At 44.8% G+C, this 22870-nt stretch overlaps 2 non-coding genes across 2 annotated transcripts; both read right to left on the reverse strand.

Moving 5' to 3' along the window:
• Window positions 1–18139: 18139 nt before the first annotated feature.
• TRNAV-AAC lies at window positions 18140–18212 on the reverse strand. The gene has a single exon. It is a non-coding gene; the product is annotated as a tRNA-Val (tRNA).
• Window positions 18213–18541: 329 nt separating this feature from the next.
• TRNAN-GUU lies at window positions 18542–18615 on the reverse strand. Its single transcript has one exon. It is a non-coding gene; the product is annotated as a tRNA-Asn (tRNA).
• Window positions 18616–22870: the final 4255 nt, after the last annotated feature.

Here is a 22870-nt window from a genome sequence, read left to right on the forward strand (position 1 = left end):
GAAAGTTTGGTGAAAATGCAAAGTCATCTAATAAGATGCGCTCTGAGCATATCTTGTTTATACTTAGAGCTTGATAGTATGTGAAGTCATTTTGATCAACTGATAAGGTCCAAGAACCCTGGTGACAAAGCTAGGGTCCATTGAAATGAATAGGGTGAAAATAGTATAAAAATGGGATTCAGAAGGGTATTAGAACAGAAGGAAGGCTACAAGAGAAGGCGGGTGACAGACGTGTCATGTAATGCTGCTCCATCATAAGACTGCCTGATTTGCCTGTATTGCTATTGGTAAGATTGTAATAAACTATCTCCTTATATCTCAGCGAGTCCTTCTGATTATGGAGTTCGTTAATTCCTGGACTGTGTAAGAGCAGTCTGGGGAAGGATGAGGTCAGAATAGGTGGGGGAACACGCAAATTATATACAATGCAGGGATAGCATATATAAAGTGCTTTTCACAGCACTCATAAATTTAGTTGCTTTATGAATATCTGTATATTCTATGGCATCCCTCCAGACCAGCACAGACAAATGGGTTATGCACATCTACCAGCAGGTTGAGACTGAGAACTACTGACTTCTAAGTAACTTATGAGTGGGCTGTGCAGTCCCCCTAGAGAGAGTCTGTTCTCAGTCTCCAGCAGGTGACGGAGGTGGTAAGTCTGTGCATCCTGGTTTGGATTTTAGGCCTTTGTGGGGATTAGTCTCCTTAAGATTTGCTCTTTTAAAAAACAAACAAACAGCTCTCCTATGTTCCCTCTCAGTGTTGAGAAACTTTTGCTTGATTGAGGCGGGGACGCCGGGGACCCACAGGGTTCTCCATCTTGTGGGTGCTAAACTCAGGTGGCCGGGTCTCTCCCCCAACTCCCCCTCCTCCCCAAATGTAGCAGTACCTTGGCTGACTTGTTATTTTGGATCTGCCCAGAAGTTTACTTTAAAAAAAAAACTGCAGTGTTCAGCTTTCTGGGGAGTTCTCTATTACAGCAGTGTAATCCTTGCAGCCTTCTGCCTCTATGAGGGGTTTGCTGGATTGGTCAGTGTTTTTCTTTTCTGTGTTGGTAGCCTTTCTGGGAGCCTGGTTTCTGGTCCCTCTACCCCCCCCCCCCCCCCCCCCCCAAGATATGAGCAGGGAGAGGTTACAGCGCTGTTCTGTGCCCTTGGGGGATTAGATGTCATGGGGCTCTGCAAATTTTGTATGGCTTGCACGGAGAGCAAGTCGGGGGTTCATCCAGAGCTGGGACCAGACTTTTCCAGCTGCGGGGAAGCAGGGCTGTTTGCTAGCTCAGGTGACTCTGTAATAACAGCAGGCCCAACTGTAGCAGTAAGAGAAGCACTGGCCCTAGAGCAGCCTCCGCATTTAGAGCCAGATTCACTACCATTAACAAGTCAAGGCGCTGGGCCCTCCCAGGGGACCTCCAGAGTGGATTTTCCCTCAGATTTCATCCTGGCTATGTACCAGGCATTTTGTCTCCGTACGTCGGGGGCACAGTCCTCTGTTGAGCAGGGAGCTTCTCATGGGGTGCTCACTCTTACATCCTTTCTCCCTCTTCCTCCTCCTAAATGGCAGAAAGTCACCTGGGATAGAGAGGAGTTGGTGGATTCTGATTCTCCTTTCTCTGAGGAGAAGATAGAATGGAATGCAGAGTATCCTTTTGATCTGGAGGATCTAGGAGAAACAAATGCATGGATGGAGGAACTTCCTCCACGGCAGGACTCCTCAGTAGTAAAACTTATTCATAGGGAGGAGCTCTGTTGATTGCGCAAGTTTCTGTGTTCTTATGCTTTGAAGAGGAACCTAGGGAGGCTCTGCGAGTTGTTGACCCCCTGGGGCTTTACAAAGATTGCCAAGTCCTTCTCTATGCATCAGGCTATCCAGGATGTGATTCAGACACAATGGAAGGCCCCTGATGCCCCATTTAGGATCACCTGTTCCTTTGGTGTGTCTGTATCCCATTTCTGATGAAAATAAAAAGCACCAAGAACTGTCAAGTGTGGGACAATCCAAAGTCCTTTATTTGTGTACAGATGAAGGACTCTTGTTTGTCCTACATTTGACCGCCCTTGGTACTTTTTATTTTTGTCTCTATGTGTGTACTTTGACCTTCTCTTCTGCCGTCAGTTATATCTCAATCCTGAACAGGATATAGAAACCTTGTGGCCTCCTGTGGTAGATGCAGTGGTTTTGGATGTCACTAAAAAGAATACCATTCCAGTTGATGGTGACACAACTCTAAAGGATCTTCAGGATCACAAGATGGAGACTCTTTTAAAGCAGAGTTTTCATGTCGCAGTCTTGATGGTCCAGGTCGCCATATGTCAGTCTAGTGTTTTCATTGGGCTGAACATGTGTAAAAAGAAAGAAAAAGGGTTTCTCCGAGAACAAGCAGGCTTATTAGTTCTCACAGGTGGGTGATGCTGACCCACGTTGCCCGGTCTGGGACTTATAATGAATATAAGTAGAGCTTTATGGAGAGGAAGACACGCTCCACCGCACATGTGCAAAAGTCTTCCCAGCTGTCGCGAGAACGCAGCCTCATCAGTTCTTTTTCTACTGTGGTGAGGAGAGGGTATTTTTTACTGTCTCCTCACAATGCTCGGTCCTAAAGAGCTTTTTCATGCATTTCAGCAATTTTTTTTCATTTACAATTGTGTTCCTAGTTATGGAACCCCCCCTTTTCTTTTTGTCTTTCCCTTATGTTTTTAGTTTATTTTGCCTGGTTTTCTTTCTTTTTTGTCATCTGGCCACTTTTAGGGCTTTGTTTTGGCCAAGGGTTTTCCCTGCCTTGCCCCTTTTTCAGGCACCGTCGCTTCGTTTAATTTAGCCAAGGAAGTTTTTCCTGCCATGTCCACGAAGGTTCCCAGTGGCTTTAAACACTGTACCCAGTGCAATTGGACAATCTCTGGGAAGGACACCCATTCTTGGTGTCTACAGTGTCTTGGGCCCGACCATAGCCCCACTAACTATGTTCTCTGTCTTTGCATGAAGAAGAGGACCCAGATTTCCAGAGAGGCTCAACAAGAGAAGATTTTTGGAGCGAAGTCCAGTTCCTTGATGTCAGCATCACATCGGGAGCGTCAGTAAGCATGCCTGGTACTAGACCCTTAGACAATGGGAGCAGTGAAGCATCGAGTGGTCTCCACCTGCCTCGAGGCCTCCTGTGCAGGGCCCCTGGAACCGTCCATCGTCTGACCCGACCCCGAAATGACGTGTGGATTTGACATTCTCCTTAGCGCTGAGGAGCCTCAGTGACACTCTTTGGGCGAAGGCCAAGAAGCATCGTCATCAGTCGCCCTCAATGCATGGTGCCGGGAGCTCCAGCGTGTCGAAGGATTTGGCACCTGAGAAGTGTTGCCGCCGGGAGGACCGCACCCCCTCTATACTGGAGGTGCCGATGCGTCAGTCTCCCAGCAGCCAAGACCCAGCTCCAACATCGATCCCAGCACCTCAGCCTTTCCTGGTATCGGCCCTCAATGAGCGCATCCGGTCCTTGCTCTCTGAGCTGCTGAATAACCTGATACAACAGTGTGGTTCGGCATCAGGGGTACTTGTGCCTACCCTGCCTGCTGTTGCGGTCCTGCTTGGTCCTAAGCCTGCAGTGAGGCCTCCGACAACAATGCCGCATGTGGCTCCAGTGTTGACTGCCACTCAAGCCAGCACTCCCTCAACGTCTGTGGAGGAAGCTTGGCTGGAGTCGAGGCGAAACTGACTTCTCAATGCTGTTCTCAAGGACATGGTTCCTCCAATTTTGAGACAGGTACGGTCTCGACACTCCCATCAGGAGGTATTGTCTGACACTGAAGAGGAGCGCTAATGGGATTCAGAGGAGGATCCAAGTTAGTTTTCCTCTGATGAGTCCTATGGAATTCCTTCTGAAAACTCTTCTCCACCTTATAGAGGATAGTCTCCACCAGAGAGCCTTTCATTTCCTTTTCATTTGTTAAAAAAATAGCTGATGCTATTCCCTTTGGAAGTGGAGGATGAGCCCAGGGCCAAGATGCTCGAGGTCCTGGACTACACACCTCCTAGGGAGGCTGTGACTGTCCCTGTTCACGAGGTACTCTAGAAAGTCCTTGTTAAAAACTTGGAGTCCCCTCTGTCGGTCCCGGACATGCCCAAGAAGATCAACACCCAGTATTGGATCCACAGTGCACCTGGTTTTGGTAAGCCTCGGTTGTCTCACAATTCTGTGGTGGCGGAATCCACTCTCAAAAGAGCCAGGAGTTCCAGGGTCTATGCCTCGGCACCCCAAGGTATAGAAGCTAGAGCCCTGGATTCTTTTGGGAGGAAGATGTACCAAGCTTCAGTGTTCATCTCCCAAGTACAATCATACCAGCTCTTCATGAGCATCCACTTGCAAAACTCGGTGTGCAAGTTGTTGGAACTGCTGAGATGCTCCCTCCAGAGCAGGCCGAGTCACTTGCAGAAGGCATTCTTAGAGAGAAGGTTGAGGAGGTCACTGAACAATTCAAAAAAACATACTGATACCCATCTCTTCTCTCTCCCGCCGGGCACCTTCTGCATCTACCTCCTCAGCTAGGAGGACTTTTGGCAAACCAAGGGGAGGAGTCCTTATTACTATCAGAGGCGTAAGTACAACCCCTCGGATCACCAGCCTATTCAGGCTCAGCCCCAGCACGCTCATTAGTGCAGTGGACTTTGATCCTGGGGAACTGAATTCGATTCCCACTGCAGCTCCTTGTGACTCAGGGCAAGTCACTTAACCCTCCATTGCCCATTGTATAAAATAAGTACCTGAGTATATGTAAACCGCTTTGAATGTAGTTGCAAAAACCTCAGAAAGGCAGTATATCAAGTTCCATTTCCCTTCCCCTTTCCCCTCATTCACGCCAACAGCATGCGGCTAAGGCCCGTGCTGCTCCCCAGTCAAAGCAAGGGATGAGCTTTTGACTGGCTCCAGCAAGAGCATAGCCACAGTAAAAGTGTCCTTACCAGACGACTTCCTGGTTGGGGGGGAGGCTGAAGTTTTTCCATGAAAGGTGGTCGCTTATAATCTCTGACAGTGGTTCTTCAGATTGTCTTGGATAAGCACTCAATTGCTATCAAAAACCTCCAAATTGCCCACCAAGAGCTCATTCATTTAGCTCTGAGCATAGGCAGGTCCTTGCAAAGGAATTCTCAGCCCTTCAGAAGGCCCATGCGGTTTAGTCCATTCCACCAGGGGAGAAAGGGTGGGGATTCTATTCCAGGTACTTGTGCAGAAGAAAGGGAATTGGGACTTGATATACCGCTTTTCTGTGGTTTTTGCAACTACATTCAAAGCGGTTTATATAGTGTATATACAGGTACTTATTTGTGTCTGGGGCAATGGAGTGTTAAGTTACTTGCCCAGAGTCACAAGGAGCTGCAATGGGAATTGAACCCAGTTCCCCAGGATCAAAGTCCACTAGCCACTAGGCTACTCTTCCACTCAAACAGTGGGATGCGTCCCATCCTAGACCTAAGGGCCCTGAAAAATTTCTAGTCTGAGAAAAGTTCAGGATGGTTTCCCTGCAACTCCTTCTCCCAATGATTCAGAAAAATGATTGGCTATGCTCTCTGGACTTAAAGGATGTATATACTCACATCCCGATACTTCCAGCCCAGCAGAAGTATCTTTGATTTTGTCTGGGAACACATCACTTTCAGTACCGCATGTTGCCTTTTGGCCTCGCATCAGCTCCCAGGTTCTTCACCAAATATCTAGCAGTAGTTGCAGCATTGCTACGCAGACTAGGAATCCATGTGTTCCCATATCTCAACAATTGGCTAGTGACGAGCACCTCTTCCTATATAACTCAGGAGTCCATGCAAATGACTATTCGGTTGCTGGAGCTACTAGGGTTCGTTTTAAACTACCACAAGTCCCACCTAGCCTTATCTAGCCTGCTCGATACACAGAAGGTTTGAGCCTACCTTTCGGAGATGAGAGTGGACACTTGTCACACTCGCTTTCTTGATTTGAGTCTCTCAGCCAGTCATAGCTTGGCAGATGTTGAGATTGTTGGGCCACATGGCTTCTACGGTGTATGTTACACCTGTGACATGTCTTCACATGAGATCAGCCCAATGAACCCTGGCTTCTCAGTGGTATCAAGCAACGGGGAGCCTGCAAGATGTCATCCAAGTGTTTGCAGAGCTTCTGCGCTGTCTTCAGTGGTGGACCATTCGATGCAGTTTGACTCTGGGACTTCCATTCCAAATTCCTCAGCCACAAAAAGTGCTGACGACAGATGCATCTCTTCTGGGATGGGGGGACTCATGTAAATGGGCTTCATACCCAAGGTTTTTGGTTCACCCAGGAAACGAATTTTCAGATCAACCTCTGGAGTTCCATGTGATCTGGAACGCCCTAAAGGCTTTCAGAAATTGACTGCCATGAATTTTGGAATGCTGTTTTTTATATTTTCTACAAGTGAAGCTAAGTGCTTATATTGAAAGTTATATATTCAGATGTAGTGGCTTAGTTCAGGTCTTGAAACTGATGTAGACAGTTTGGGTACAAACACTTTAAAATTTGAGTAAAGTAGTTGTTTCCCACTATGATTTTTACAACTTGCCAGTGAGCCAATGACAGTGTGCACACAGGGTTATCGTGTAAAAGCCTATGACTTATCCTGGGGCAGTTGAGGCTTGTATTATTAAGAATAATTATATCTGTGGCATACTCTTCTCAAGTTTTAAGAGCAAGATAATTTGTTTGTTGTTTAGTATTTACCAATTGCTCTTCCATAAACGTTTTTGGTGTTGACTCATTCGAACAGACAATCAGGTTGCAATGTATTACACCAACAAGCAGGGGGCACAGGATCACGCCTTCTGTGTCAGGAGGCCGTCTGGATGTGGTATTGAGCTCACCAGCATGGCATGTTCCTTCAAGCCACTTCTGTCAGGCAAAAACAATACCCTGGCCGACAGACCGAGCAGGATAATGCAACCATACGAGTGGTCTCTCAATATGGACATAGCCTGCAAGATCTTCCAAGCGTGAGGCACCCCCTCTGTGGATCTTTTGCCAATCAGATCAACCACAATGTCTTTCAGTTCTGTTCCAGGCTTCAGGCCCATGGTAGACTATTGTCAGATGCCTTCCTCCTCAGTTGGGGAACAGGTCTTCTGTATGTGTATTCTTCCATATCTCTAGTGGGGAAAACTTTGTTGAAAGTCAAGCAAGACCGGAGAACCATGATTCTGATCGTGCCACACTGACTGCGGCACATATGGTACTCTCTTCTTCTGGAGCTGTCCCCTGAAGAACCGTGGAGATTGTTTTCCAACCCTCGTCATTCAGGACAAGGGGTCTCTTCTACATCCCAAACTCCAATCTCTGGCTCTCACAGCTTGGATGTTGAGAGCCTAGGATTTGCTTCCTTGGGTCTTTTGGAGGGTGTCTCACAGGTCTTGCTGGCTTCCAGTAAAGACTCAACTAAGAGGTGCTGTTCTTTCAGATGGAGGAGGTTTGCTGTCTGGTGTGAGAGCAAGGCCTTAGATCCCCCTTTCTTGCCCTACACAGACCCTGCTTGAATACATTCTACACCTATCATGTCTGGTCTCAAAACCAACTCTGTAAGGGTTCACCTTAGTGCGATTAGTGCTTATCATCAACGTGTAGATGGTAAGTTGATCTCTGGACAGCCTCTTATTTGCTTCATGAGAGGTTTGCTTTTGTCAAAGACCCCTGTCAAACCTTCATCAGTGCCATGGGATGTCAACGTCATCCTCACCCAGCTGATGAAAGCTCTTTATGAACCGTTAAATTCCTGCCATCTGAAGTACTTGACCTGGAAAGTCATTTTCTTGGTGGCTGTTACTTCAGCTCATAGGGTCAGTGAGCTTCAGGCCTTAGTGGTAGATGCATCTTGTACTAAGTTTCATCACAACAGAGTAGTTCTTCGCACTCACCCTAAGTTCCTGCCGAAGGTGGTTTCGGAATTCTATCTGAACCAGTCGATTGTCTTGCCAACATTCTTTCCCCAACCTCATGCCCATCCTGATGAAAGCAGCTTGCATACTTTGGATTGCAAGAGAGCATTGGCCTACTACATGGAGCGGACAAGGCCCCACAGACAGTCCGCCCAACCTTTTGTTTTTTTTGATCCCAACAGGATGGGGGTTGCCATTGGGAAAAGCACCACTTCTAATTAGTTGGCAGATTGCATTTGCTTCACTTATGCCCAGGCTGGGCTGGCCCTAGAGGGTCATGTCATGGCTCACAATGTCAAAGCCATGGCTGCATCGGTATCCCACTTGAGATCAGCCTCAGTTGAAGAAATTTCCAAGGCTGCGACATGGTCTTCAGTCCACACATTCACATCACACTACTGCCTTGAGCAGGATCCATGACACAACAGTCGGTTCTGGCAGACAGTGTTGCAGAATCCAACTCCACCCTCATAGGCCCGTTTTATTCTGTTCCAGGCCGCACTCTCATTCAGATTGTATATAGTTTCAGGTTAATCTAAATTTTGTCCTTGCCATTATGAGGCCCAATTGACCAATGTTTGTTGTTTTTGGTGAGCTGGATGCTAGGGATTCCTAAGCCTGCTTGTCCTCTGAGAAAGCTAAGTTACTTACCTGTAATAGGTGTTCTCCAAGGACAGCAGGCTTTATAATCTACAGTCCCTACCACCTCCCATTGGAGTTGTCTCCTTTGTTTTTTTTATTTTATTTATGCTATTGTATTAAACTGACGAGCAAGAAGGCACAAGCGCATGCGAGGTGGAGCGTGTCTCGTGCTCCACAGAGCTCTGCTTATTCTCGTTATAAGTCCCAGACCAGGTGACGCAGGTCGGCATCATCCACTTCTGAGAATATAAAGCCTGCTGTCCTCAGAGAATATCTGTTACAGGTAAGAACCTTAGCTTTTATTGTTTGTTCTGTTACCTGTGTCTTGGGGTTTTCATTCGGGATTCTGGGGCCGTTTTTGGTGGCCCTGATTGGGTTTGTTGCCAATTCTTCATTGGTAGCCGGCATGAGAGGACTTGAGGGGCCTGGAAGTGTTTTGGGACCCTCCAGGAGGAAGTCTTACTAGATGCAACCTTCCTGTATGCTGCCCGGCTGGAAATGAGGTTTTCCAGGCTGGGAGTGCTCAGGAAAATGGCAGGTCTGGGCCTGGTCAGGTCTCCAGAGCATGCGTGATTTTCCACACATGCGCAGTAGCTCTCCAAAGACACAACTAGGCCCAAACTGAAGCCAGGGTCTCGATTTTTAGGCCTACTGGTTTCAGTTCCATGGTTTTCAAAGTCTTTTTCCCGCGGTCGCTGGGGGTCTGTTGGGACCCATTTCACCAATGGTTGAGTGAGGAGCCTTCACAAAGGATCTGGTGGCCAAAGGTTCTATTTAGTTTGGTTTTTTTTAAGTTGCATTTTTTGGTCCTTTTTGGCTGGGAGTTAAGGGATTAATTTTTTTTTTTTTTTCGTAATGTAAAGGTAGTTTGGGGATCTTGAGAACCTCTTGAGGTACATTCGTACCTTTAAATTTTAGGCCATCTTGAGAATCTCCTATTAATTGACTGATCACTAATATGTACCTGTGGGAGATTTCAAATAGGCAGTCTGTACCACCAGTAGTACGTGCTGGCAAGAAAGGAGGGCAGAGGAGGGGGGAGACCTGGCACCACCAGGTGTACCCCAAAAAGGCAGAATCCAGACCGAGACCCCCAGCTCAACTAAACCTGAGGGAACAAGTTAGGAGGCAGCTCAACCAGAGAGCAGCACAGGATATGTCCATCCACTGCAAACCTCTGAGGTTTTCTCTATCTCCACCTGCTGGTAGAGGGACATAACCACTCACCTCTGGATTGATTTGTGGGATGCTAAGGAAAATCCTAACATAACATAGTAAGTGACGGCAGATAAAGACCTGAATGGTCCATCTAGTCTGCCCAAGCTTAAAGACACAATTTACTTCCCCCCCCCTCCCCCTTTCAGCAGGTCTCTCTCCCAAAGCCTCAAAACGCTCTTTCCTTGAAGAGGTTGACAGGCTACCAATCCACAACAGTGCAGAGCCATGCAGGGAGACCACAGGAGGAGTAGAGGGAGGGACCTGGTCACCTGAGTTTGACACCCCCCCCCCCAAAAGGCTTAGGGAGATCCCCGCAGGCCTCAACCTCCAGACACTGCAAGAGACACAATAAAGTTACTCCCTACCCAGAACAAAATAACATTTATATGTTTAATCTAAAAAACAGAAAAAAAAAGACAGACTAAAGGACTCACCACCTTCCACCTGCTGGAGACTGAGAATACAGAGTCTAGTTCCAGTTAGTCAGGGCTCTTATTGGCTCTCTCTAGAGTCAGAGTTTTCAGTCTCCACCTGCTGGAAGGCGTGCACAACCCATCAATCACAAAGGACTCAAATACCAATCAACTTACGCGTCCAGTTTTTCCTACATAAGCACACAACTGTGGAACGCATTACCAAAAGCCTTGAAAAACTACGAACGGCCACCTAAACTTCCGGAAAACACTAAAAACTTACCTATTTAAAAAAGGCATACCCTACCGATTCAACATAAATGCCTGATCTTTGCAACATAACAAAACTAAAGAACGTAATGGGCATAACAAAACTCTTCCGCTGTACGATTCTCTAGTGTGGCTGTGCCACATGAACTTTATCTTACCACAACATCACTTTGTATTTGTTTACACCGGAGTCTGTAACGCCTCTCCGGTACTATGTAAGCCACATTGAGCCTACAAATAGGTGGGAAAATGTGGGATATAAATGTAACAAATAAATAAAAATAAATAGATATAAAGGAAAGAATGGACCTTTAGTTTACTTCATGTTTATCGTAAGGGTTGAGTCAGCTCTGGTATGGTACTTCTCAAATTTATGTTCTCTGTGTATGTATGTGTATGTTTATATTTCATTGGAGTCTGTTCAAAGATGGCTATTAACCACTTGTCAAAGGCTCTATTGTTCATATATGGTGACTGTCTTTCTTCTATGTTTGTGCAGCGCTGCGTACGCCTTGTAGCGCTATAGAAATGCTAAATAGTAGTAGTAGTAGTAGTGATGTCATCAAATCAGCATAAACACATGCATCTGCACTGGTTTGGAAGGACTCAAGGAAAGAAAATTAGCAGGTAAGATATATTTTCTCCTATTGTATAGGTATTATCATTCATCGGTTTTATATACCGCTTCTTTTTACCAGGCAAGTCGAAACGGTTTACAATCAAAACAAATAGGAACTCCATAAGCTGATAGGAAAGGAACCATATAAACCCACATACACAAGTGCTCTTCACGAAGAGCACTCCAAATAAAATCAACAACTAAAATTCTCTTCCCATCACAGGAACCGCTGGAGTGGAGGACTAGCCTGGTGGTTAGTGCAGTGACTTTGATCCTGTGGTACTGAGTTCAGTTCCCACTGTAGCTCCTTGTGACTCTGGGCAAGTCACTTAATCCTCCATTGCCCCTGGTACAAAATAAGTACCTGAATACATGTAAACTGCTTTTGGTATATCAAGTCCCATTTCCATTTCCCTTTCCCTAAGAATCAAATGCAAGTTGGAAGAGGTAGGTCTTAAGGGAAGTCCTAAAAAAAAAAGCATATGATCTCTCCAGCCAGAGAGGCTGGGGAAGTGAATTCCATAGTGCTGGTGATAAAAAGTAAAAGGCAAAGGAGCATGTAGATTCCCACTTTGCTTTAGAGGGGTGTGGCAGAACTAACCATGTTGGTAACTTTCCCCCTAGATGTTCAGTAATTTTGTTTTGTTTTGGTAGTGGTAACCTCCTCGCCTGCCCTTAGTTAGTTATGGTTCAATGGGACAAAGCCCAGGATGGATTTAGCCAAGTGAAATCTTGTCTCGCCAATCTACTACTTGTTTTAAAAGTGTAAATAAATGTGGATAAAGGTGAACCCAGCTGATACAGGGTATTTTCAGAAAGTGTTTCACAAATTTCCTCTTTAGAGACTTCTGAGGAAACTGAAATGTAATAAGATTGGAGGATACATCCTGTTGTGGATAGAAAAGAGAGTAAAGGCTACATAGAGGGGCATAATCGAACGTCGCGGGCCCAATAGATCGCCGGCGATCTATGTTGGCAGCGGCGCTACAGCTGGCTGGAACCGTATTATTGAAAAAGATGGCCGGCCATCTTTTTTTTTTCGATAATGCGGTTTAGCCCGGCCAAATGCCTTGGAGTTCGCCGGGTTTGAAATAGCCGGGTTTGTTTTTCAGCGATAATGGGGAAAAAATGCCGGCCATCTCCAACCCGGCGAAATCCAAGGCATTTGGTCATGGGAGGAGCCAGCATTTGTAGCGCACTGGTCCCCCTGACATGCCAGGACACCAACTGGGCACCCTAGGGGTCAGTGCGGTGGACTTCAGAAAAACCTCCCACATGCATAGCTCCCTTACTTTGGGTGCTGAGCCCCCCAACCCTCCCCCCAAAACCCACTACCCACAAATGTACAACACTACCAAAGCTCTTAGGGGTGAAGGGGGCAATTACATGTGGGTACAGTGGGTTTTGGAGGGCTTCCATTACCAGCACGTTACAGGTAGGGGGGATGGGCCTGGGTCCGCCTGCCTTAAGTGCACTGTGGTACCCACTAAAAGTGCTCCAGGGACCTGCATACACACAGGCCTCTAGGACTTGTTGCTGCTGTATAACCTTGGCATACCAGTTGACACCTGAAGACTAATCTCTTTGAAAAAGTCCTTTATTTGAATAAGCACGTTTACTCACAGTTAACTGCAGCTCAGAGGTTGTGCCCCACTTGCAAAGAGTCTCCCTGGTACTGAGATTAGCAGTAGGTCAGAGCTGGCAGAATGGTGTACAATGCCCTATTTCAGCCACACTCAAGGTAATAACGTTCTCTAACGTGGGTGACACATGAAAGGGATCTAAAACTGGCTTACAAAAATGGCCACTACCTCATGGCCACTACCTCATGGACTACCGGAAACAAAACAGGGCACACTCTGACCCAGTTAGCAGGGGGGGAAAGCACCATGGGAGTAGAGCCCAGTACCCTACACCCACCACAATGCATTGCTGATGTGACTCTGCAGGGCACCTAACAGAAAAGGTGTCACTCACCCAAGAGCCACATCACAACAAGGGAAAGGCTGTCAGAGGATACAACACATTCTGCTGTCATGGAGGTGGGTACGGCATTTGAGGCTGGCATACAGGCTGGCAAGGTTTTTAGTTTTATTTTTTTTTGTATGGGAGGGGGTTGGTGACCACCGGGGGAGTATGGGGAGGTCATCCCCCATTCCCTCCAGTGGTCATCTGGTCATTCGGGGCACCTTTTCGAGGCTTGGTCGTGAAAAAAGGACCAAGTAAACCTGGCGATATACTGCTTATCGAAGTTTTTTTTCCATTATCGCCGAAAGCCGGCCATCTGATAGCCACGCCCATGTTCCGCCTTTGCTTCGCAGCCGACACGCCCCTTTGAACTTTGGCCAGCGATACGACGGGAAAGCGGCGATGTTTCCAAAAAAGCGGCTTTCGATTATACTGATTTGGCTGCTTTTCCGAGATCGCCGGCCATCTCCCGATTTATGTCGGAAAATGGCCGGCGATCACTTTCGAAAATGAGCTGGATAGTCAGTTTTCTCAATGGTGAATAGTGGAGTGATTCAGGGATCTATACTGGGACCAGTGCTTTTTAACATATTTTTAAATGACCTGGAAATGGGGAAAACAAGTTAGGTGATCAATTTTGTAGATCATACAATTATTCAAAGTTGTTAAATCAGTTGTGAGAAATCGCGAGATTGGGAGACTGGGCATCAAAATGGCAGATGAAATTTAACGTGGACAAGTTGCAAAGTGAGACAGTAGTGAAGAGCAATCCAAACCACGAGTATACAATACAAGATTCCACATTAGGACTGATTGCGCAGGAAAAGGATCTGGGCATCACTGAGGATAATATATTCAAATCTTCTCATTGGTTCCTTTTGATTTAAAAGCTCTGAATTTTTCTTGTTTAGGATTATATGTGAAATCAGGAGTATGACTCAAGGAGGTTTGATTAGAAGATGGTGTGACGTCACAACGTTGAAGCCGGTCTACCCAAGGAGGTTTTCAGTCTCCCCACAGTGCAGCTGTCGCCATCTTGGTACACCCAAACCAAAATAATTGATAGGACAACAAGCTCCGCCTACTGGTTTTAGCCCAGATAATGGCCAAGCATGCTCTTGTTGTCCCCTGTTAATCAAAACTCCTTGGTTGGTGTGATTAGCATCAGTGATGAATGGTGCCTATGCTAACCATATTTTTCTTTATATAAATATTTAAAGGTTTTGAATATTTTTTTTTGTTACATTTGTACCCCACACTTTCCTACTCATGGCAGGCTCACATGGGGCAATGGAGGGTTAAGTGACTTGCCCAGAGTCACAAGGAGCTGCCTGTGCCTGAAGTGGGAATTGAACTCAGTTCCACAGGACCACGGTCCACCACCCTAACCACTAGGCCACTCCTCCACTCACAAAATGTAGTTTAAAACATTTTTAATTTGTATTTTGTAGGATTATTGAAGTATTCATGTTGATGAATAGCAGTGGGATATTCTTTGAATTCTTCCTGAAGAAACCTGGAACCATGTTGGAGTGGCTGTGGAGATTTTATTAAGGAAGTCAACCTAATTTGTATTAAAATCAACCAAATATGCACATCTTGATATATTAAGAAAAGTGTGCAGTTTTTGAGAATATTCACCAAGCTGAGTTAGAAGCTAACACATGCCTAATGCAACTAGAGTACCGTGGGACATGCTGTGGTAATTCTGAGTGTGTCATGTGCAGAGAGTGGGCACTCCTGTGCTAACATCTACATCACCGTGCGCTAACTGGTTAGCATAGGGATACCACATGAGCTCTTACTGCCTACAGAATGCATGGCGGTAAGTGTTCATTTTTTTTTAATGGCCGTGCGCTAATGGCAACATTAGTGCATATGCAAAAACACCAAAGTAGGGACATTGAACAGCCTTCCAAAACAAATCCAAGAGGAAACTCCAAAGGTAAACACAATAGTCAACCTTTATCTGAGCATCAAGTTAAACTAGGACTCAACATGGAGATGTGATTTGGCATAAAATGCCTGCCTCGGGAGTGAAAGCTTCTTGGTCATTCCTCTGTAAAATTATTGCTAGTAATGCACTGAAAATACTAGCAAGTATTACAGCAAGGAGGAGCAACACATGTGTACATCTAAGGCATTGAACAAAAGCAGACCCTGGTTGCACTGGCTCTCTCCAAGGATCCTGTGTAGAACAGCTTCCCCCACAACCATTGGAGCAGACTCTGTGGGTGCTTGAGCACCCCCAATATTGAGAAAATTCCTTGTATGTGTCCAGGGAGGGGTTATTTCCATTGGGCTTAGTACCCCCAATAATTTTGAAAAGTTGGCTCCTATGCCCACAACCATTAGCGTATGGTTATTAATACAAAAAATAGAAAATTGACCAGCAAAAATAGCCTTAGTGTGTAGTAAAGACCCGCATATGGGGTGCGCTAAGGCCACTCTTTTGCCACAGCTTAGTAAAATGACCCCTAAATGCAATTTTTGATATCTATAAGCATTTTTTCATTTTGAACTGTTTTTCAATATTTAAGGTTTTAGTGATAGCTTATTGTTATGCTTGTTCCACTGCTTTCATCACACAGACATTTGTGCGAGCACACAGTTTTCCTTATTTATTTCTTCTTGATGTTTTTTGAAGTTATGTAGTCTTGTCATGTTGTTCCAGTATATTTCAGGTCATATCATGAAACTAAATACTCTGGACCTGTTGTGGTTTGATACCTGGCCAATCTAAATCAAGGGGACTGGATCCCAAAGGTTTGTTTTAAGAAGGTTATGTGAATCATAATCTAAAAGCATGGTCTATACTGCAGTATATCTTAGGTCCCAGGCACATTTACAGGGAATCTATGATTTAATCTATGCCACACCATTATTCTATAGATATACTTATACAATTAAAACCATATATACTAAAGCTTTAAATCTAATGCTAGGACATATGCATACTCAAAGAATGATGGTATGTTTCAGGATTAAATCATAAACTGTCTGCATACTTTCCTGATACATAGAATAAACTGCAGTATGTACACAACCTTACAATGTATTATAGCATGTCTTCTGTGTACTGCAACAACTCTCTGGGTTTTTTTGCCTGCTAACTGCTTGCAGTACAAATTAACCTGGGAAATCCTAGGAACCAAGCATGCATAAACAGACTTGATTTATCTCTGGTCATTAAAAGCATATTTTTTTAAGAGGGTGCCTAGGTCGTGACAGCATTCAAGTGCATAAGTTGAGTCTATTTTATAAAGGCATCAAGTGTGCTGTTTATGAAATTGCCTTCCCAAAATAACTGTACAGTTACAGCTGCTTTAAAGCAAGAGTAATTTTGTGTGCATGTGCCAGAAAGAATTGGTGCTATAGTGTATATTTTATGAGACAGATGGATACGTGTTGATCCTTTCCCATTATTTATCCATGCGGATGCCTAAGTGTATATTGCATAAAAGTAGGTACAATGTTGTTGGTTTTGTTTTTTTTTTTTGTGTCTACTTTTATGTGCATGTATGGCTGGGCTATTTTTTATGTGCCTATTTATATATGCCACTCAACTTATGAAATTACTTCCTCTGGCATGTAGATTTCTGGAGAGAAAGAAACTTGTATATTTTGGACTGTCTCAGGAAGTGTGCCCTGTTATCTTGCTGCTAAACAGAGAAGCACTGGCCTGTTGTAATTGTAATTATGTTGCTTTTGATTTGCACAATGTATAGAGGAATCTGGAAGCTGTAGAAATGAAAGATTATATGTGCAGTTGTTAAAAATATAGATATAAAATAAATGAGAAAAAATACAATTTTATGTGTGTGTGGGGGGGTCTTCTCATTATGCCTCCTCCTCCTTGGAGGGGCAGGAGAGAGAAAGAGAGACCCTGGCGCCCGGCCCTCCTTGGAGGCTGGGCCCAGGGAATTTTGCCCCCTGCTGGCCCCCTGCCCCTCCTTCCACAACATGACCAGCACACCTCTCCCTTTCAAGTCCAGCTAGCCACTGACCCACCCACAATTGAGCAGCCCTCGTTGACTTCTGTGCCGCATGCCCGGGATCGCTGCAGCTTCGTTTTCCTTCTCCCTCCCCCGCCGCTGCACTCCTTGCAGCTTACATTTTAGGGACGCCTAGCAGCGATTCACAAAGGCACTCCGGATCCTTCTTCTTTGCCACATCTGGCCTTATCTGATGAAACATAGTAACATAGTAGATGACGGCAGAAAAAGACCTGCACGGTCCATCCAGTCTGCGATGTAACTTCCTGTTCAGGGAGGGCCAGTCGCAGCAGAGAGAAGGACCAAAGTGCCTCTGTGAACTGCTGCTGCTGGGCGCCCGAAAGTGTAAACTGCAAGCAGTGTGCTGCAGCGGTGGCAGGGGAAGGGGAAGGAAGCTGAAACTGCAGCGATCCCTAGCAGTGTTTTATTGCAGATATAAATACAACTGCTTATCCAGGATGCTAAAATGTCTAGTTACGGTATCTTCCTCCACCTAGCTCCTCGATCATCTCCCTCACCTAGAAGTGTCTTGCATGAACTTTTATATGCACAGGAAAGTGTCCCTTATTTGTCTGATTTTTGAATAATTGACTTTTAGTATTTCAACTATATAGACCAAGAAACTATACTTTGATGTAAAAAAAATGTAAGAAAGAAACTCATAATCAACAACATAATAAATTGAATAGGGAGAAAACTGAAAAGATAATTGAAATAAATAAGTTAATAAATTGTTCTGTATGCTAACTATTGAATTTTTAGCTGGGGCCCTGGAGGCAACTTTTCAAAAGTTTTGGAGCTGCTAAATTCAAAAACAAATTGCTCTGTGATGGCGTTTGCTCAATATTAGGGGTGCTGAGCACCTACAGAGCTGGCGCCTACAAGATAGTGTCGCCGTGATGATCGAGTCTGGAGCGCTGGCTTGGAGGCGAAAAAAAAATCTGCCATTGCCACATCCTGTGCCTTCTAATTAATACCTGGATAGTTGATGGGCATTACAAAATAAGATATAGAATTAAAATAGTTAGCTTTTCACTACTATAATCGTAATAACAACTTCTAGTTAAATTGAAAAACAAAAACAAGTAACCCACTGTTTCCGCCCGGTTTCGAACCGGGGACCTTTCGCGTGTTAGGCGAACGTGATAACCACTACACTACGGAAACTTACTGTAGTACAAACTTCACTAGAGTGGTACTAATTGTGCTGTACAATGACTACTACCTCATTTGCTCTTGATCGGATTAATTTGCAGCTACAATGTTTGTAGTTAAAATTATAGCCAATATGCCGCCATAACAAAAAGTAAATCTTCAAAGTTTCTGATATACCCCATCTTAAACTGCCTTTCTTACACTTCAGCTTGAGTGACGCTGTATTAGGTCGCAGCATAAAAAAGTTAATTTAAAGGAAAGTACAGAAGCAAAGTCATATAAAAGTAATCAGAGCCATGAGATTCAGAAACAAGTAGGGAAGCCTAAATAAAAGGTCTTTTCGTCCCTGGGTGGGCTCGAACCACCAACCTTTCGGTTAACAGCCGAACGCGCTAACCGATTGCGCCACAGAGACCTTGCTTCTAAAGGGGGCAGCAAACGCCCCAAGAGTGCGTAGAAATAAGATTGTGATACTGGATTACATGCACATTTTGTCCATCAACTGCCATGTTTCCACGTAGAGTACTGAAGGCGCTAAAATAATAACAATAAAAATAAAACCATGCTGCAGTCCAGGCGGAGTTAATATGTACTGGTGTCAGGCAGCAGAACATGTCATGCATACACATCGATAAAGGGAAGAAACCGCCGAGCTCATCTGGGTTTTTTTTGTTTGTTTCTCCATCGACTGAGATTCAACGCAGCTTCACTAATGAGCTTTGTGAACCATTGATTGTCCAATACAAAAAGCAGAGGTTCTAATACGTTTATGCGGGTGCGGCACCAAGTAATTCTTTGGTGACTGGCTGGCAGGATCGGAGGTAAAATAATTCTGTGCTTGGCGGGAAGTCTGTAGCTCAAAGGTTATAATCGCGGATTGCCGGGTACCTACCTACCGAGTTTATCAACATCAGCAACTCAGGGTCCTTCACAAGTCATTCCTAGAAAGTGTCACATCTGTGGAAGAGCCCCATCCAAAAGACAGAAAGTATATTTTAGCAGTTTTATGAGCAACTTTTATGGAACAATGCGTCCTGTGAAGGTTATTGTTAATGAATAGGATAGTCATTTATGTTCAAGTGATACAGACGATGATGTTTTGATTTTTTAGAAAAACAGGCAAAAGTGCTGGCCAAAATATACACGGGGGGGGGGGGGGGGGGGGGGGGGGTCCTGTGCATTCCTGCTACCATCTTTTGAGAGGACATTTTCTATTGTGGAAAGGATTGTGGAAGAGAGGAGATCTAGACTGAATCCTGAGATTGTTGATGACTTCTTATTCATCCATAGATTAAAAAATCATAACAGTGCTTCATGGGGCATATTTCTCCCCTCCTAGGGCACACAGAGCAGATTATATTATGTCTTCCTAGATATTTTAACAGGATGGATTAGGGTTCCTTGGAGTAGTAGAAGTCAGATATTGTTTTGGTTAGGAGGGTAGAGGGTGGTAGGGGGGTTATTTCAGTTGCTTGTTGTTATTATTGTTGTCTATTTGTGATTTATAAACAACAGTTATATAGAATATTTTTCCTTTTTATACTTTAATAAAGGTTTAAATATAAAATCATAAATATTCTAGGCTTGTGCAGATGAAGACAGATTTGGGGATGAGACAGGGACAGGGACAGACTTTGTCCCTGTGTCATTCTCCAGTTGCAGTCTCTGTTTTCCATTTTCTTTGTGTGTTTCTTCTCCAAACTTCTTTATTCAATGTCTTCTGTCTATCTTCTCATTGTCCTGTTTTTCCTTTCCCATCCTATTGTTGCTTTGTTTTTCACTCACCTCTAGTCTTCCATTTCTATTCTCTGTACTTACCCTCTCCCAAACTCTCATCTACCTTTCTTTGACTCTTATTTCCTTATCATCCCCAGCTCCTTCCCTGTCAACCCTTCCTGACGCCATTTCTTCCTCTTACCCCCTCCTCCTCCCCAGCTTCCCATGCCTCCTCTTCAACTTCTCTCCAGTCTAATTTCTATATTATCTGTACCCATCTGTTAACATTGTTTCCTAAGACTCAAGACCCTTCACCCATATCTCCACACCATTTTCAGACATACTTTCCCCTTCTCTTTCACTAGAGCAGGGGTGGGCAACCTGCAGCCCACGGCTCACCATTGAATTTTACGTGACCAATGAGATCATGGGAAGAATACACAGAAAACGTCATTAGAATTTTGGCAGTTTTAAATGCTATATATTTTCAGAATAGCCACTCTAGCAGTTTGTTTCCATTTGTAGTTAAATTTCTACTTATTTATCACAAAAGGTGCATTTCCAGTTCCAACATTGTAGCCCGCCAGGGATAGTACTGGCATTCTTGCGACCCTCTGTGTATAAAGGTTGCCCACCCCTGCACCAGAGGCTCTTCTCCCTGTGTTCCTCTCTTCCACCCACTACAGGCTCTCTTTCCTTCCCTCCATTTATTTGCTCTTTCTTCCACCGTCCCTTCACTAGAGATTTTGTTCTCCCATTCTCACTCCACTCATCCGCTGATGCTCCCCTCCATTCTCACATCCACTCACTCATTGCTCTTTCCCCCATTCTCACCCCCTCCCACTCACCCACCCCATTCTCACCCTCACAATAATGAAGCCCAAACTCAGATGGTTGGGAACTCTCACTCTCTTGCGCTCGCTCGCTCGCTCTCTCTCTCTCTCTCTCTCTCTCTCTGGGTCTTTTAGTTCTGGTTTCATTATTGTATTTTCTGGAATTGCTGTCCTTTCTCATGATTTATTTCCATGTGCTTTATTCTCTATGGGGATAAAGCAGATGACGATAGGTAGATAGATAGATAGATAGATAGATAGATAGATAGATAGATAGATATACATATATACCCTGTTTCCCCGAATATAAGACATCCCCTGAAAATAAGACCTAGTAGAGGTTTTGCTGAATTGCTAAATATAAGGCCTCCCCCGAAAGTAAGACCTAGCAAAGTTTTTGTTTGGCCCCGATGGGACATGGACACAGAAACCTTAATTTTTTTTCACTGCAACCCAAAGATGAAATAACATAAAAGAAATGCAAGAAACAAGACTGAGGTGGAAAATCATCCTCCATCATGCTTTTGAGAAGATCAACTACCGGTAAGTGAGCCCGGAAAGAAAAGAAACATCCCCCTTGCAGAAATAATAAAAGAAAATGAGTAACCGAGCCCTATCGGCGCTGCTCCATCGCCCAAGGGCTAAGTCAGACTAGAAGGATGGAAAGTGTTGTTAATGTACAGGAGGAGCGCATAAAGCGCCACCAACGGGGAATGGAGCTACCGTAGAATTTTTTTTAACGTTTGTAATACGGTAGGGATGATCTTGCGCCCTAAGCCCTCTCACAACCTCCCCAGTCAGAGCAGCCCAGCCCCACATTCCATTACCTTCCCTAGGTCATACCCCTCCTCATTCCCAGCCCATCCAGGGCGGCTGTGCTCCGCTCGAGTCCTGCGGTTACTGTGGGCAGATAGGCGAGCCACGGCCTACTCCTGCAGGATACTGCCCCCCACTTCAATACTGTTCCCGACCGCCACAGTCCCCCTACTACTCCTGAATAAGACATCCCCTGAAAATAAGACCTAGCACATCTTTGGGAGCAAAAATTAATATAAGACACTGTCTTATTTTCGGGGAAACACGGTAGATAATTTGCTAGGGCATCTCTGAAGAACTCAGCTTTCTGCTGGCTCCTTTTTCCTTCACCTTATTTCACTTCATGCTAACCCAAGGTTGGTGTAACCATTAGGTATACTAGGCCACTGCCTAGGGCAGTAGATTATGGAGCATGGCAAAGGGAAACTGCAATCGAAGCAAAACAGGGCCAGAAGTTCACACAGACTCAAAGAACCACTGGCATTTTAATCATAGGAAGGTGGTTAGTAAATAGCCATTTACTTTGGTGAATGGCTTTTGGAAATTGCCTCCATTAAATATGTTTGTGTGTGTGTATGAATCAAAGCATATGTGTAGTTTGCCTGCCTTTTTTTTGGGGGGGGGGGGGAGGAATGAGTAGGGAACTGAGATTTGTGGGAGGGGGGAAGGAACTTTCCCACTCCCCTTCTCCCCATATTGGTAACTATTAGTTTTCTCTCTTCCCTTCCCACCCCCAAACATTCATCTCTCTCTCTCTCTCTCTCTCTCTCTCTCTCATTCTGTCTCAACTTTTGATAAAATAACCAGACATAACAGTAGACCACGTTAATCACGTCCCCCTTAGTTGTAATTCTATGACCTTAGTGTTTAAATCCTTTAGTGTGTAATTGCTAGGGGTGTGTGGATGTGGGAGGGGCATGGGTGGGTCAGGGGCATGCTCAGCACTTCCACGTTAAGGTTATAGAATACTGTCAGTTAAATGTATAACTGACTGCATTTAGGCGTGAGCATATATACCAGCCATTGATATGGTATAAGTGGTTGTGCCTACAGTTAAGCAAATATAAATGCAAACTTCCTTGTCATCCAAACTGATCAGTCCAGGACTTGTGGGTTATGCCCATCTACCAGCGGATGGAGACAGTGGAAGAAAGTAGTTTCTTGCGATGCTTTCCATAAGGACTCGGTGCATTCATAGTCCCTCAGTATTTTCTGTCTGGCTTGTTGATGGTCTCACCATACAGTTCCTGACCACTCGTGTTCAGTTGAGCCTGGCTCCCTCTGTTGGAGGTTTTTTTCTTCTGA

This window comes from Microcaecilia unicolor, chromosome 4 (assembly GCF_901765095.1).
Source record: "Microcaecilia unicolor chromosome 4, aMicUni1.1, whole genome shotgun sequence".
In the NCBI taxonomy this organism is placed as follows: domain Eukaryota; kingdom Metazoa; phylum Chordata; class Amphibia; order Gymnophiona; family Siphonopidae; genus Microcaecilia; species Microcaecilia unicolor.